The sequence below is a fragment of the Oncorhynchus clarkii genome, chromosome 10 (assembly GCF_045791955.1).
Source record: "Oncorhynchus clarkii lewisi isolate Uvic-CL-2024 chromosome 10, UVic_Ocla_1.0, whole genome shotgun sequence".
In the NCBI taxonomy this organism is placed as follows: Eukaryota; Metazoa; Chordata; class Actinopteri; order Salmoniformes; family Salmonidae; genus Oncorhynchus; species Oncorhynchus clarkii.
Window position 1 is genome coordinate 14,316,836 of NC_092156.1, and position 15,433 is coordinate 14,332,268.

Genomic DNA, 15,433 nt, shown 5'->3' on the forward strand with positions numbered 1-15,433 from the left:
ATGATACGTTCACACCACATTCCTTTTTCTTTGTTTAAAGTTAATAGTTTTGGTTTACAATAAAGAACCTTTTTGATTGGCTTATACCTGTTGTTCGCGTCCCCTCATTTTTTCCACAGGCTATGAGCCGGCCTGTGACAATAGTAAGATGCATCATTCACCCAACTCTTGACAAGATCGGTCCAGTGCTGACTGATATATTGCTTGTGACTAATGTAGGAATGAACAGACGGAGACAGATCCACAGTCCCCTCCCCGATTTCATTGTGGGGGACAAATATGCGGTACGATAGTTCCTTGAAAAGTAGACTGAAACATCATTTGTTGGATAGGAGTTGCCATTAGAAAGGCACTGAGCTTTGTTCTGGCCGATCCCCTCGAACAACAGCAAGCTTTTCATCGATTGGAGGAGTATTAGACTACGAGTGATTGAAACCAATATGTAATGTCTGGCTGTAGCCAAAGCACCAGTTGCATTTTTTCAATATGAAAAGATGGAATGTGACTGACCTGCACAGGTAGGAAAGTGAGCTGATTGCCAAGTAGATTAGGTGTGAATGTTCTGAAAGATTATTCTAGATTCATCTGACAACTTTATCATGGACACCTGATGGGCCATCAGCAGAACAATAAATAATATCCATAAATTGATGTTGGTCATCTGCTATTGTCTGCTTGATCAAAAGCAGCGTTGAGTAAGATTGAACAAAAATAAATATGTGGGTTGTTTCAAACCGGATTAGTTTTTACAAACTGCCCCTGTAATTCTTTATTTTAGGTTTTTATTCTGGGCGTGAAGATATTTCAACATCGTGTCTAGACGATAGGAAACAACAGAGGGAGCACCCCCCTCTCCACATCGACTGGACAGCAGTGGAGAAGGTTGAAAGTTTCAAGTTACTCTGCGTACATATCACAGACAAACTGAAATGGTCCACCCACACAGACAGTGTGATGAAGGCGCAACAGCGCCTCTTCAACCTCAGTAGGCTGAAAAAATTTGACTTGTCACCTAAAACTCTCACAAATTTTTACAGATGCACAATTGAGAGCATTCAGTCGGGCTGTATCACCGCCTGGTACGGCAACTGCACCGCCTACAAGCTCAGGGCTCTCCAGAGGGTGGTGCAGTCTGCACAATGCATCACCGGGGGCAAACTACCTGCCCTCCAGGACACCTACAGCAACCGATGTCACAGGAAGACCAAAAAGATCATCAAGGACTATAACCACCCGAGCCACTGCCTGTTCACTCCGCTTTCATCCAGAAGGCATGGTTAGTACAGGTGCATCAATGCTGGGACCGAGAGACTGAAAAACAGCTTCTATCTCAAGGCCATCAGACTGTTAAACAGCCATCACTAACACAGAGAGACTGCTGCCTACATACAGACTTGAAATCTTTGGCCACTCAAACAAATGGATCACTAGTCACTTCATTAATGCCACTTTAATAATGACATTTGCATATCTTGCATTACTCCAGATGTACAGTATATACTGTATTTTATACCATCTATTGCATCTTGCCTATGCTGCTCGGTCAATGCTCATCCATATGTACATATTCTAATTCCATCCCTTACTTGGATGTGTGTGTTAGGTAGTTGTTATGGAATTGTTAGATTACTTGTTGATATTGCTGCACTGTCGGAACTAGAAGCACAAGCATTTCGCTACACTCACAATAACATCTGCTAACCATGTGCATGTGACCAATAAAATTTGACTTGATTTGATAAAAAGTTACACTGGCATCTCGTGCTTGGCTTCCAAATATATATATTATGTCCACATAATATTAAAATTGAGGAAGTGAGCTCATAATCATAGCAGGGCCAGCAGCATACCACTGTTGGCTTGCTTCTGAAGCTAAGCAGGGTTGCTCCTGGTCAGTCCCTGGATGGGAGACCAGATGCTGCTGGAAGTGGTGTTGGAGGGCCAGTAGGAGGCACGCTTTCCTCTGGTCTAAAAAAAAATATCCCTATCCCCCAGGGCAGTGATTGGGGACATTGCCCTGTGTAGGGTGCTGTCTTTTGGATGGGATGCTAAACGGGTGTCCTGACTCTCTGAGGTCAATTAAAGATCCCATGGCACTTATCGTAGGGGTGTTAACCCTGGTGTCCTGGCTAAATTCCCAATCTGGCCCTCAAACCATCACGGTCACCCAATAATCCCCAGTTTACAATTGGCTCATTCGCCCCCCTCCTCTCCCCTGTAACTATTCCCCAGGTCGTTGCTGTAAATGAGAACGTGTTCTCAGTCAACTTACCTGGTAAAATAACGAATAAAAAATTAAAGGGGTGTTGAGGGCTCTGCAGCAACCCCTGAAAAATGCTATGGTCATAATAACTATTTTAATGATCCATGGTAGATGTCCCTCCTAACAAAAAGGCCCCCATCCCAATGATGTGAGCTGCTGAACAGCGCACTTGCACTTGAGATGCATTTATGGATGAGTGAACTTGCCATTTTCCAAAACTTTTCGATGTAGGCCATTCATATGAAATGTGTGTGCAGGACTATGTTTTATATATTTATTTGTTCTAAGCATCAATTTATCGAAACATCAGGAGACCCTGAATTTTGCCAAAAATCTAGACTAGAATTGTTAATCTCCCGCCATGTAAAAATGACTGACATGGCAGAGCTGATGTGAGTGAATAAATGTTGATTGGAATAATGAGAAAGTCGATACATGAGACTTGATGGTGAGAGCCCACTAATAGATTGACATGCAGTCCCTTTAAAATCATAGGCTGTTTCCATTTCTATACAAGTATTTCTTACCAGTATTGGCCTTTTACCAGATCCGAATATTTTCGCATGAACTGTATAACTGCTCAAATTTCTGTAGGCTTTATTGACAATATTCTGCTCATGTGTAGAAATGTATTGTAGGCCCAAAACACAGCAGTACATGATTTAATGAAAAGCAACAAAACACTGTTTCACATTCTGTAGCCTTTTACACTCGTACCCGTATGTATACAGGTTGAAAATGGCAGATTTGGGCACTAATAAGCTTCTAAATTGGAACGTTGTGGCTGTACAGTAACATGCCACACATGACATCAGAGCTCTGGCTCTGTGCTTCACAGCGCTGTATGGGTTTTGACTGACAGCCATTCTGAACTTGAGCACAGCACACGACAAGAAGTTGCCCCCATCCCTCCCTCCTTCTAAATGGGTAACTTCTGCTAATGTTTTGTTGACTGGGTGAGGGAAATGTGGTAAATTACGAGGACTCCTGTGTATTTTGATAGATGAGACATTGAGGATTATAATAAATACTGCTTTGATGTCATACCAGCAAGCCAAACACCGTGAATCCAAATGTGCATAAAACTCATGTAATATACAGTGTCAATGTTTATGATCAGTATGTTTGATATTCAGTTACAAGATGAGATGGCATTATACTCTGAACAAAAATATAAACGCAACATGCAACAATTTCAATGATTTTACTGAGTTACAGTTCATATCAGGAAATCAGTCAATTGAAATGAATTCATTAGGCCCTAATCTATGGATTTCACAGATCCTTGCGACATGGGACTGTGTATTATCCTTCTGAAACAAACATGAGGTGATGGTGGTGGATGAATGGCATGACAATGGGCCTTAGGATCTTGTCACGGTATCTCTGTGTATTCAAATTGCCATCAAAAAATTCCATTGTGTTCATTGTCCGTAGCTTATGCCTGCCCATACCATAACCCCACCGACACCATGGGGCACTCTGTTCACAAAGCTGACATCAGTAAACCTCTCGCCCACAAGATGCCATCTGCCCCGTACAGTTGAAACCGAGATTCATCTGTGAAGAGCACATTTCTCCAGCATGCCAGGGGCCATCGAAGGTGAGCATTTACCCACTGAAGTCGGTTACGACGCTGAACTGGAGTCAGGTCAAGACCCTGGTGAGGATGACGAGCATGCAGATGAGCTTCCCTGAAATGGTTTCTGACAGTTTGTGCAGAACTTCTTCAGTTGTGCAAAACCAGAAAACCCTCAAAACTTGAGACGTCTGTGGCCTTGAGTTGTGTCACAAAACAGCACATTTTGGAGTGCCCTTTTATTGTCCCCAGCACAAGGTGCATCTGTGTAATGACCATGCTGTTCAATCAGCTTCGGCATTTGGCACACCTGTCAGGTGGATGGATTATCTTGGCAAAGGTGAAATTCTCAATAACAGGGAGTAAACAAAGTTGTGCACAAAATATGAGAGAAATACGTTTTTTGTGCATATGGAACATTTCTGGGATCTTTTATTTCAGCTCATGAAACATGGGACCAACAATTTACATGTTGCATTTACATTTTGGTTCATTGCTTTGATGTCATAGAAATAAGCCAAACACCTGTAATGCCAAATGTGCATTTCACATTTCCATATCCTAAAACTCATGTAATATACAAGGTCAACGTTTATGATCACAATGTTTGATGTACAGTTACAAGATGACATGGCGTTATACCCTGGGTTGTCCTGAACAGAATGAGCCACAGTGCGTACAGTGCGTTTGTTGTATTGTGAATCAAATTTGCTGCGAACCACGATTCTGAATGCACTCATAACATTATATGCACACCAAAATTACGATCTGCTTCTCTGAATTGCCTTTTGAAAGCCTAACACTATAAAAACGGTATTTTTAATAATGTAGCTGGCCATGTTGGCAATAAAACAAGCTTTCAAATTATACACTTAAAGGCGGGGATGCAGGGCTCCGCTGTGTTCCAAACAAAACAATTACAGGTGTGGTTGCTCTCGTCCCTCAACAGCTTGGAGCTCAAAAAGCACCTAAATAACCACGTTTCCATCCGCAGGTTTTATACGCATAGTCATACCGTGTAAAACAATTCACCACATCTGTGATGGAAACAGAAAGTTGCGGTAGAACTTTATAATTGCCAACAGATAATGTGTTAGTTCGACATTGTGGGATCTTTTAGTGTCTGTAAAATTAATTATGCGAGAAATGGCGGTGGAAAGTTAACTTGGAGTCACGCGTTGATATGGTGTGTAGTCCTCTCACTACTACTCCGGAAACCATGCAGACTACAGATGAAATAAATGATGATGACCACAGGTTGGTGAAACCATGCAGTTTACTAGACTACAGATGAAATAAATGATGATGACCACAGGTTGGTGAAACCATGCAGTTTATTAGACTACAGATGAAATAAATGATGATGACCACAGGGTGGTGAAAGCGCACGGTGATCTTCATGCTCCTTTCCAATAAGTATCGAGGGTCTTATTCCGGTGACATGATGATCGAATATTGACAGCCATTTGTCAAATAAAAAACGAAAATGTAAGCAAAAAAGTACATTTTGAGTGCACTACGTCATCATGCGGTGATTTTTATCGACCACATTTCCATTTGGTGAAAACGAACCACTGGTGGGAGAGAAAATGCGCGTATTTTATTTATGCGGATTCTAGACTTTTCGCATGAAAAACTGTCGCCAATTGGATGTAAACCTAACTACAGTTGAATACCCTTCTTTGAGTAATAGGTACATTGAAAATACTTAAACTGTGTACACTTTGGAGAGGTGTGTGGCCACTTGGAGACACTAGTTAGTCCTCTCAATCAAACCCTTTAAAAACATTTTGTCTTATGTTGCACCAACCACACATATTCAAATCAAGTTACTAAATATATCGAGAATATTTTTCAGATTTGGTTATCATCAAATGCGGCGAAAGGTACAGTTAAAGTAAATTGCGCATAAAATCAACTGTGTAATGTTTGGATTCAGTCTTGTGTCAGGTGAATTGTTAATAGCATTCTCATAAACACAAACAAGCAATAGGCCACAGCTCGCTTCACAGCTGCTTCCCGCCAAAATACAATGAAACTCGAGGTATTGTTACCCCCAGCGCTCTGTACGTAGCGTTGGACCCTATCTGGCGCGCTTTGCTTGTTGCTTTTGACGCCACAAGCCAGCTCCGCCTCGATTTTGCCGCCCGCCGCCCTATTTCCATTGAAGTCAATGAGATCTTTGCCTGTGTAAGCGCCTTAACGCCAGCACTCTGAAACAGAGACAAGAATGGCAGTAAACCGGCAGTAACCAGATGGCCCATATCTTTCCCATAATGCCCCAGACACTAAAGCAGTGTATTGAGCTTAAAGGGTTCTGTCCGAATACCCATACTTGCGTTCTATATAGTAGGCATTCAGGGCCTGTGAAAAAAATGTAGCAGGCTTTAAATGCCCGGATTTCGTACTCATTTCGGTTTTTAATCTAATAGAATTTGCTGCAAACTATTGAGGAAGATAATCATTTTTCGAGACCCACGTGTATTTGACGTTTATTGGGATGAACTAAGCGATATCCGCTAGATGGACAATCTGCAAAGCCAAAACTGTCTATATCGTAAAAATGTATATAAACAAAATGAGTTTAGGGATTCTGGTTAGCAGTGTGATTAAGTTTAGGGTTAAGATTAGGTTTAAAATCAGATTTTATGACTGTGGCTGTGCCAGGTAGTGCAGAGCTGGCTCCAGAACAAGATTCCTGACGAAAAACACTAATCTGCATATGACAACAGCTGATAATCAATTGAGGGTACTAGCTGTTCCAAAATGAACGATTGGAGGGAATCAACTCAATTGCGCATTAAATGACCCATTCTGAGTAGGATGGGTTTATGCTGAGATTTGTTGCTTACTGCCTTTGTGTTTTACTAAACAGTACGTTCTAAATAGTATGTAGTACGATTTGTACACAGTATGCAATTTAAATAAGTAATAGGCAAGCAAGATTGTGGACACTGCCCATGACTGCATGCTGACAGGCCTGTACCAGCAAGGCCTATACCAGCAAGGCCTATACCAGCAGCTCTGATGGGTGTATTGTTTAATGTTATTACTCAATATGCTGAGTAATGTTTACAACAACCAAAATCTAATTTGGTCATCATCATAGTTTAGAATTGTTTGAAGCAAAAATATATTAGCTAATTCTCCAAGTAACTCAATTTTCACATCTAACAGCACACAGATAACCACTAATGACACACTTGCTATCCAACATCATTTGAGAGTCAAGCACTTCTAATCCTAGGAACTAGGATTCTCAGTAGCTAGCGACTAGCCTTTCTGGGAGACCTTACAATTAATTATTGTCTGACAATTTCTCTTGTCCCCGCTCTATCTCTATAGAACAGAGACTCAGAGCTCTAGGGCCCAGAAAATAATAAGACAGAACCTACTCCCTTCCATAGAAGACACCTGCCTACTTCGCTGGAGAGAGGGCCTCTCTGCTCTCGTGGCTGACATTGCCTTTCCTTTGACAAGATTCTGTGACCAGGTCTATAGCCTAAGGGTGTTAAAGCTCGCATACAGCTTGTCAGCTAGTGAGAGATACACACCGTGACCTGTTAAAGCCAGAGAAGTAGAAAACCCCCACAGGATATTACACAACTTCAAGACGAAAGGAGTACAGCAATAACGTACTACCGGGTGGTCTTGTCTTGCAGATCAAGTAGTTGCACTTGCTGATATTCTGATATGCCAGTGTTATTCAAGTGAAACTGGCATAGGAGAAGTGCAGCTCTCTCTCTCTCTCTCTCTCTCTCTCTCTCTCTCTCTCTCTCTCTCTCTCTCTCTCTCTCTCTCTCTCTCTCTCTCTCTCTCTCTCTCTCTCTCTCTCTCTCTCTCTCTCTCTCTCTCTCTCTCTCTCTCTCTCTCTCTCTCTCTCTCTCTCTCTCTCTCTCTCTCTCTCTCTCTCTCTCTCTCTCTCTCTCTCTCTCTCTCTCTCTCTCTCTCTCTATTACATATGAAATTAAGCAACCGATCACAATCCTCCTACACTGCTCTCATCTGATTCTGTGATTCAGACAGCAAGCCAGCCACACAGCACTATTTGTTCCAATAGTATTGGCCATGCACTGAGCTCAAACCGCTGGCTCTAAATGTAATGCAGTAGAAAAGGTCATTCCAAAAGTTCAACAAAAGTGATCAGAATGTCAAGTGAAGAACCAGCAAGCCATTCACCATGCAATGGATCCAGTGAGCTTAGGAAAACGCAATAAACGCAAAGAACATCTAATATTGGTCTCTTATGTTTCAGAGTCATACTTATTATAGCCATGAAGTAATAATGTTGAAGTCTCATTATGTTGAAGCTTTCAATATATTCTCAATACAATGTCGTACAGTAGCTAAGCCATTCAGTTTTCATTAAATCTGTTGTTAACGTCATTTCATAAGTTAAGTAAACAAGTCGTCTTGTCTGGTCGACTCAGTAAGACATGTTTGATCTGCTAGTGCACACTGTGGGCAGTGAGTCACCCATAATTTCTATCATGTTTCTATATCGGTGCGTGAGTCAATAGATTAGTCATGTAAATGTATTATACAAACAGATTTATTGCACATTAGCAAGGATCAAAGTGATTTGAATTATATTACATGCAACTATGTATGTTTCTGTTGTAGACTTAAAAGCACTATAGACCAAAAAATAAATATATATGTATTATTTTTGCATTCTTTTTTGTTTTCAACTGAGAGATATAGTAGCATTGACCTAACTACATTGGATAACGATATTGGTTCCATATTGATATGATTAGAATGATTTCAATAACAATCAGGTTAAGTAAATCAGTTTCCACTCCAGAAGAATAGCAAATGCAAATAGAAAAATAAATGCTGCTACATTTGCATTCAAAGGTACTCTCACTAATATGTCCCATCTGTCAAACTAAGTGCTCTAGCAACAACATGGTATTACAGGAGCAGTGAAAAGAAACAGTGACTGGCAAAAAATAAGCAATTCTTCAAATGTAACACCCACTCTTCATTTAAGCTTCGCATCATGCTACCAACAATGATCAATAACAGAGTAGCATCATACTATTTTCTAGTTCTAGTTCTAAGGGTAGGGTAGCCTAGTGGTTAGAGTGTTGGACTAGTAACCGGAAGGATGCAAGTTCAAACCCCTGAGCTGCCCCTGAACAGGCAGTTAACCCACTGATCCTAGGCATCATTGAACATAAGAATGTGTTCTTAACTGACTTGCCTAGTTAAATAAAGGTAAAAATAAAAAATCAAAGGCCTCCATTCCCTCTGCAGAACTGTACCACAAATATAATGGCACATGTATTCCCCACTTCAGTAAGAGAACACCTTTGAGGGAATCAGATAATTAAATCCGGGGATAATAAAGACTCAGAAGAAATCAGAGAGCCTGTCCGAGGAAAATAAAGGACACTTTAATGTATCTCTATGAAGGTAATGCCTGGAAAGGAGCTTAACTTCCACTCTAACCATTCGTGTTGGAGGAGATAAGTGTGTATGAGTGTGTATGAGTCATTATATCCTATTTTCCATGGAACTGCAACGGTAGTAATCTATCGGACACGGAGCCATAATGTCAGTTAATAAGTTATTGACACGAATAGATTTTCAGCCCCAACAAACAGTCAGCAAGTCAGTCACTTCGTGATGCAGTTTAAGTTGTGCTATAGGCTACGAACACTGGGAATATAGATAGGGGTAAAGAAAATACAGCAGCCTAGGCTAAGCCATAGCGAGCACCGTGCAGAAATGACAGGTTACAAGGTTACAGGTCGTCATTCAATCGTATAGAGCTCTAAATTAGTTGTAGGTAGTTGCAGGCAGGCACGTCGTGTTCTTAATGCTGAACTTATTTTTGAAATGAAAGGAGATCCACCCACGGTGTATGCGGTGACTGAAAGAAACCCGTAGGAGTGAATGGACTTATTTCAGCACCATGGACAGCTCCATTGTTACCGCTATACAGTGCGCAAAAGTCATTCCTACACACCATAGCCATACACGTTGCTATACACTGTTTCTCACAGATTTCCAACTTCTCAGCTACAAGCTATAGCCTACAGGCTGACTGTAAAATTATAGTGGTTTTGGAGAGTGTACAGAATGTATGGCCACGCGGATTTGACGCTACCTCGGTGCGCAAGACCCGTGCGTTTCTCCTGTTCAGGAATTTCACCATGCACGTTTCATGATTCACCTCCAATTGAACACAAATACAGTAGGGCTGCCGACTGTTTCAGGAGAGTCCATCGTGCACTGCCAATGAGTCACACTATGGACCTAGGATGCAGAAATGTGGCTGCGTGTCCCATTGATATTATTTTAGTACAATGCTGACCACATCCAGGGCATCCAAACAGAATTCAGTGACAGAGAAAAACGGGGACAGTATAACCTTTCCCGGCCGGAACATGTTTCTGTGAAACTGTGGGAAAATAAATCAAATCTGTGTTGATAGCCTAAGTTAAAACATAAACCGTTAAGAAAGCCTCAGTAGTAGAAGCCTATCTGACAGACTATAATAATATTGGTAACGTATGCTAGTCAACCTAAAACGAACGTGTTATTAACTATAAACGCTGCTGTGTCCGAGGAGAATAGTCTACCCCAACATTTATAATGGTATGGTATTATAGTACCATTAATGTCATTGACATCCCACCCATGTGTTGAGAATTACATTTAAATGGGTTAAAACCTATTTTTGTGACAGAGAATGTTGGAGTAGCCTATACTGCATAATTAATACACATTTTCTCAATTATTCAGAAAACTGATTAAAAAATCCTGTCGCATTTGTCTTCTTCATTCATTAGTTGTCTTATCCAATCACACGCATATGTTACCAACCGCCCAGATAACACGCAACATATAAGCATCCCTAAATTATCAAACCAGTATTGTCAATTTCTCTCATTCAAACACAATTGCCTTCTTACCTGTCGTATTCCACTTGCGATGAAAAATAAATATGCCAGCAAATATGCCACGACAGATGTACGATTCAGTGTATGGTGCGCAATGACTTTCTTAGTTCCAGCCTCAGCCCGGTTGCAGATTAGTCTCGTGTGTGACGGGCTTTATTGAATTAGGCTCGCGAATAAGCATGCGTTGGATGTTCCCACTTCTAGCAGCGGTGCTCCATTCTCCAGCTCTGAGTGCCTCTCACTACCGGCTTGCCCTATTTCAACGGCTTCAGTCTACACTTCTTTTGACGTCACCCGCTGCATACAAATATCTGCAGACTCCGCGCCACGAGCGACACTTGTGTCCACGTTTACGTGGCATGTTTGACATGTGAACCCCAACTGGGCAGGTAGCCACGGAAAATGAAAAACTGTTTTATAATAATCGTTAAGGGGCTTGCTCATACATTATTATGCCAAGTCTTACAATGCATTATAATGCCAACATAAGGTCGGCCTATTCCTCCTCTCAGTGTTAAAGTTACCAATGTGTTCACTTAGTTAATATCATCATTCTACTTACATGAACTTGCTTTTATTTGTTAAACTTGGCAAACAGTACTGTCATTACATTGGTAGACATGCACTGTCATTGATATGACAGGCTTTTTCTCTACCCTGTTATAGCAGTGCCAAATCTGTCAGCACAGACCCTTATTAAATTACTGCATCAATGGCTAATCAACATCATGCTATTACTTTTCAAAAGCTATTAGATGCCAGGGACAGATGCTTTGCCATATCAAAACACATTTCAGAAATGATACATTGTAGTCCAGACAATCTGTCAGGATACAATTAATTATGAACATTAATTTTACAGCAGTCTACCTAATGTCCATCAGTAACGTCAGGTGTTCTTTCTCTCTCTCTCTCTCTCTCTCTCTCTCTCTCTCTCTCTCTCTCTCTCTCTCTCTCTCTCTCTCTCTCTCTCTCTCTCTCTCTCTCTCTCTCTCTCTCTCTCTCTCTCTCTCTCTCTCTCTCTCTCTCTCTCTCTCTCTCTCTCTCTCTCTCTCTCTCTCTCTCTCTCTCTCTCTCTCTCTCTCTCTCTCTCTTTTTTTCCAGTGTTTAAAAAAAAAAAAATACTGTATAAATTGCTCAAAGTAGTCATTGTGCATTGAGTTGTATGGTTTGTTAAACTTTGAAATCAGTGTTTCTTGTTTGGTATCTGAGTCTCACCTTAATTCTGTTACTGTGGAATTGTCGTAAGGTCAAGATATAGGGTTGGGTGTTCTGATACTAGATCTATGGTAAGAGGCAAACTCAGGCTACTTCCATCTAAGGCTAACCTCCTCCACTGACCCATCTTTTTTTTAAATCTCCATCCACTCACTTCCTTTTTACTTCTCACTTTCCCTCAATGAACCATTGTTTTTAAGCACGAGACACAACGCATGATGCTATTACCGATCCTTACAAGATACCAGAATGAGGACAGCTCTGAAATATTTATGCTCAATGTAACATTTATCAAGAAAATAAATAATTTTATTAACAGTGCAAGCCATAGACTGCTGCATGCTGGATAAGGAGAGAAGGCCACCATAAGGAGAGAGACACAGAGAGGGAGAAAGAGACAACAGAGGGAGAGAGAGAGAGAGAGAGAGAGAGAGAGAGAGAGACAAAGGAGGGAGAGAGTGTTACCAAGGAGGGAGAGAGTGTTACAAAGGAGGGAGAGAGAGAGAGAGAGAGAGAGATAGAGATACAAAGGAGGGAGAGAGAGAGATACAAAGGAGGGAGAGAGAGAGAGAGTGTTACAAAAGAGGGAGGGAGAGAGAGAGAGAGAGTGTGTTACAAAGGAGGGAGGGAGAGAGAGAGAGAGATACAAAGGAGGGAGAGAGAGAGAGAGAGAGAGAGAGAGAGAGAGAGAGAGAGAGATACAAAGGAGGGAGAGAGTGTTACAAAGGAGGGAGAGAGAGAGAGAGAGAGAGAGAGAGAGAGATACAAAGGAGGGAGAGAGTGTTACAAAGGAGGGAGAGAGAGATACAAAGGAGGGAGAGAGAGAGAGAGAGAGAGACAACAGAGGGAGAGAGAGAGAGAGAGAGAGAGAGAAAGAGAGAGAGAGTGAGTGAGAGAGAGATACAAAGGAGGGAGAGAGAGAGAGAGAGAGACAAGAGAGGGAGAAAGAGAGAGAGAGATACAAAGGAGGGAGAGGTTAGGGAGAGAGATACAAAGGAGGGAGAGGGAGGGAGGGAGGGAGGGAGGGAGGGAGGGAGGGAGGGAGATACAAAGGAGGGAGAGAGAGAGATCGAAAGAGGGAGAGAGAGACAAGAGAGGGAGGACCAGAGAGACACACAGAGAGAGATAAGACAGGGAGAGCAAGATACAAAGGAGGGAGAGAGAGACAGAAAGGAGAGAAAGTGAGAAGGGATGGTGAGAGGGAGAGAGAGAGAGATCGAGGGCAAGAAAGAGAAAAAGAGATGGGGAGAAAGAGAAAAATGAAAAGGAGGGAGAGGGAGGGAGAAAGAGAGAGAGACGAAGGGAAAGTGTATTGCATTTCCAAAATAGATAATCAGGGAAGATAGTTGAACCAGTACACAGTTATATCTGATAGGAGGGGAGTTAGCGCCCCTAGCTTGGGATTTTCATTTGGATTTACAGACATTATCTCATAGTGCTTACAGCCTCCCGTTGCCTGAAACAACTCAAGTAAATAAACACAGATACCAAGGTAATACCGTACAAAATTATTGTTTCAGATGTACAATGTCCATGATGATAGAATAAATGTTTTTCCTAGTAGGTGAATAAACAGCATCAATGCCTAGATGACCAGATTCATACAGTATCTAGGAAGTTACAGCATTGACATATTTTGATGAGCACTGTTTGGCAGTGGAATTTAATCACATCATTCCTTCACTGACACTGCATAATTTGCTGATAAGATTGATTATGAATCATTTGTAACTCTTGGTACTGTGGGTAAAAAGGGGGGGGGGGGGGATTATACTCAGACAACTGGAGTAGAGATGGTATAGCGTAGATAATCGAATGATGCATCAGAATTTGAGGGGTGACACTCTCTCCCTTATAAAAATATATTGTTTATTATAAATCCAGAGTTAAGAACACTGTGTGATATTTTGGTCAGAGACCTTCATCAGACACCTTGGTAGGTAATCACAACCTGCATTGTCTCATAACAATGAGGAAAAAGCTGTAAAACCTATTCAATGTAACAACCTATTCAATGTAACAACCTAACCAATGTGACAACCTATCCAATGTAACAACCTATTCAATGTAACAACCTAACCAATGTAACAACCTAACCAACGTAACAACCTAACCAATGTAACAACCTATTCAATGTAACAACCTATCCAATGTAACAACCTATCCAATGTAACAACCTATCCAATGTAACAACCTAACCAATGTAACAACCTAACCAATGTAACAACCTAACCAATATAACAACCTATCCAATGTAACAACCTATCCAATGTAACAACCTATTCAATGTAACAACCTAATCAATGTAACAACCTATCCAATGTAACAACCTATCCAATGTAACAACCTATTCAATGTAACAACCTAACCAATGTAACAACCTATCCAATGTAACAACCTATTCAATGTAACAACCTAACCAATGTAACAACCTAACCAACGTAACAACCTAACCAATGTAACAACCTAACCAATGTAACAACCTATTCAATGTAACAACCTAACCAACGTAACAACCTAACCAATGGATCATTAATATAAAAAAAAGATCAAAAAAATTCTGTGACGACCTTCAAAAGGCTGAGGTGTCAGGAGTGATTACATTCTAGCGAGAAACAAAAAGGCCTTTTTATCCAAAGGACAGGGCTGCTTGATTGTCAACTGCTGTTCCTGCAGTAGTGGTAAAAGTCTTTGATATGAAAGTAAATTCTAACACAATGTTTCCAAGTGAGACAGAAGTCTTTCTACATGCTTCAGCTGTCTCCTCTGACTCTGACATACTGTAGTTGGATCTGCCATCATGACATGCCTGTTTAAAGGGTTTTCCCCCCGTACCCCCAATCTGTAGACTATAAACTTGGTGCTGACGATTCCGATGCGTTTAAACTGACTACCTCCAATGGAAGGGATCAGTGTTCCATTTGGTTGCTTCTAATGTCATGTGATGCTGGTGTCTGAGGTTTGTAATGTAGTAGGATATTGATGCACCACAACTGATCTAACAGTAAACAGGCTTTGTAAGAGCAGTGGGATGCACTTTATATTTATACAGTATTATAATATTTGATTATATAACTGATGACAGTGGTGCAGATTTAGGACAGGCCAAAATCAAGAGAGATTTGAGTCCGGAATGCTACGGGAACTGGCCATCAAAAATAATGGAGAAATGTGTTGGGGAATCTGTTCTGCATTAGATATGTATTTTATACCTATAGCTCCTACCTTTATCAAGTAATGGGTGAGTGCACACCATTCTGATAAACTGTTCACATATAGTACATACAGAGAAAGAGAGAGAGATAGAGCAAGAACTAGAGAGAGCCCCTCTAACTAACTACTCATCTGTGGATTCCTCGAAGGCCATTCTTTAACAGTCCCTAGTCATTGCAATGCACACACATTTCATCCATAGCTATTGATGAAAGCATATGGAATGTATTCATAACGCCAACAGCA

General features: G+C 41.1%; 1 protein-coding gene across 1 annotated transcript in view; it reads right to left on the reverse strand.

The window, feature by feature from the left end:
• The window catches only part of LOC139419443 (follistatin-related protein 4-like), a 232,967-nt gene extending 222,025 nt beyond the window's left edge, over positions 1-10,942 (reverse strand). The window contains exon 1 of the mRNA XM_071169392.1: positions 10,769-10,942. The gene's annotated coding sequence lies outside the window, so the exon portion shown is untranslated. The remainder of the gene's footprint in view (positions 1-10,768) is intronic.
• Positions 10,943-15,433: the final 4,491 nt, after the last annotated feature.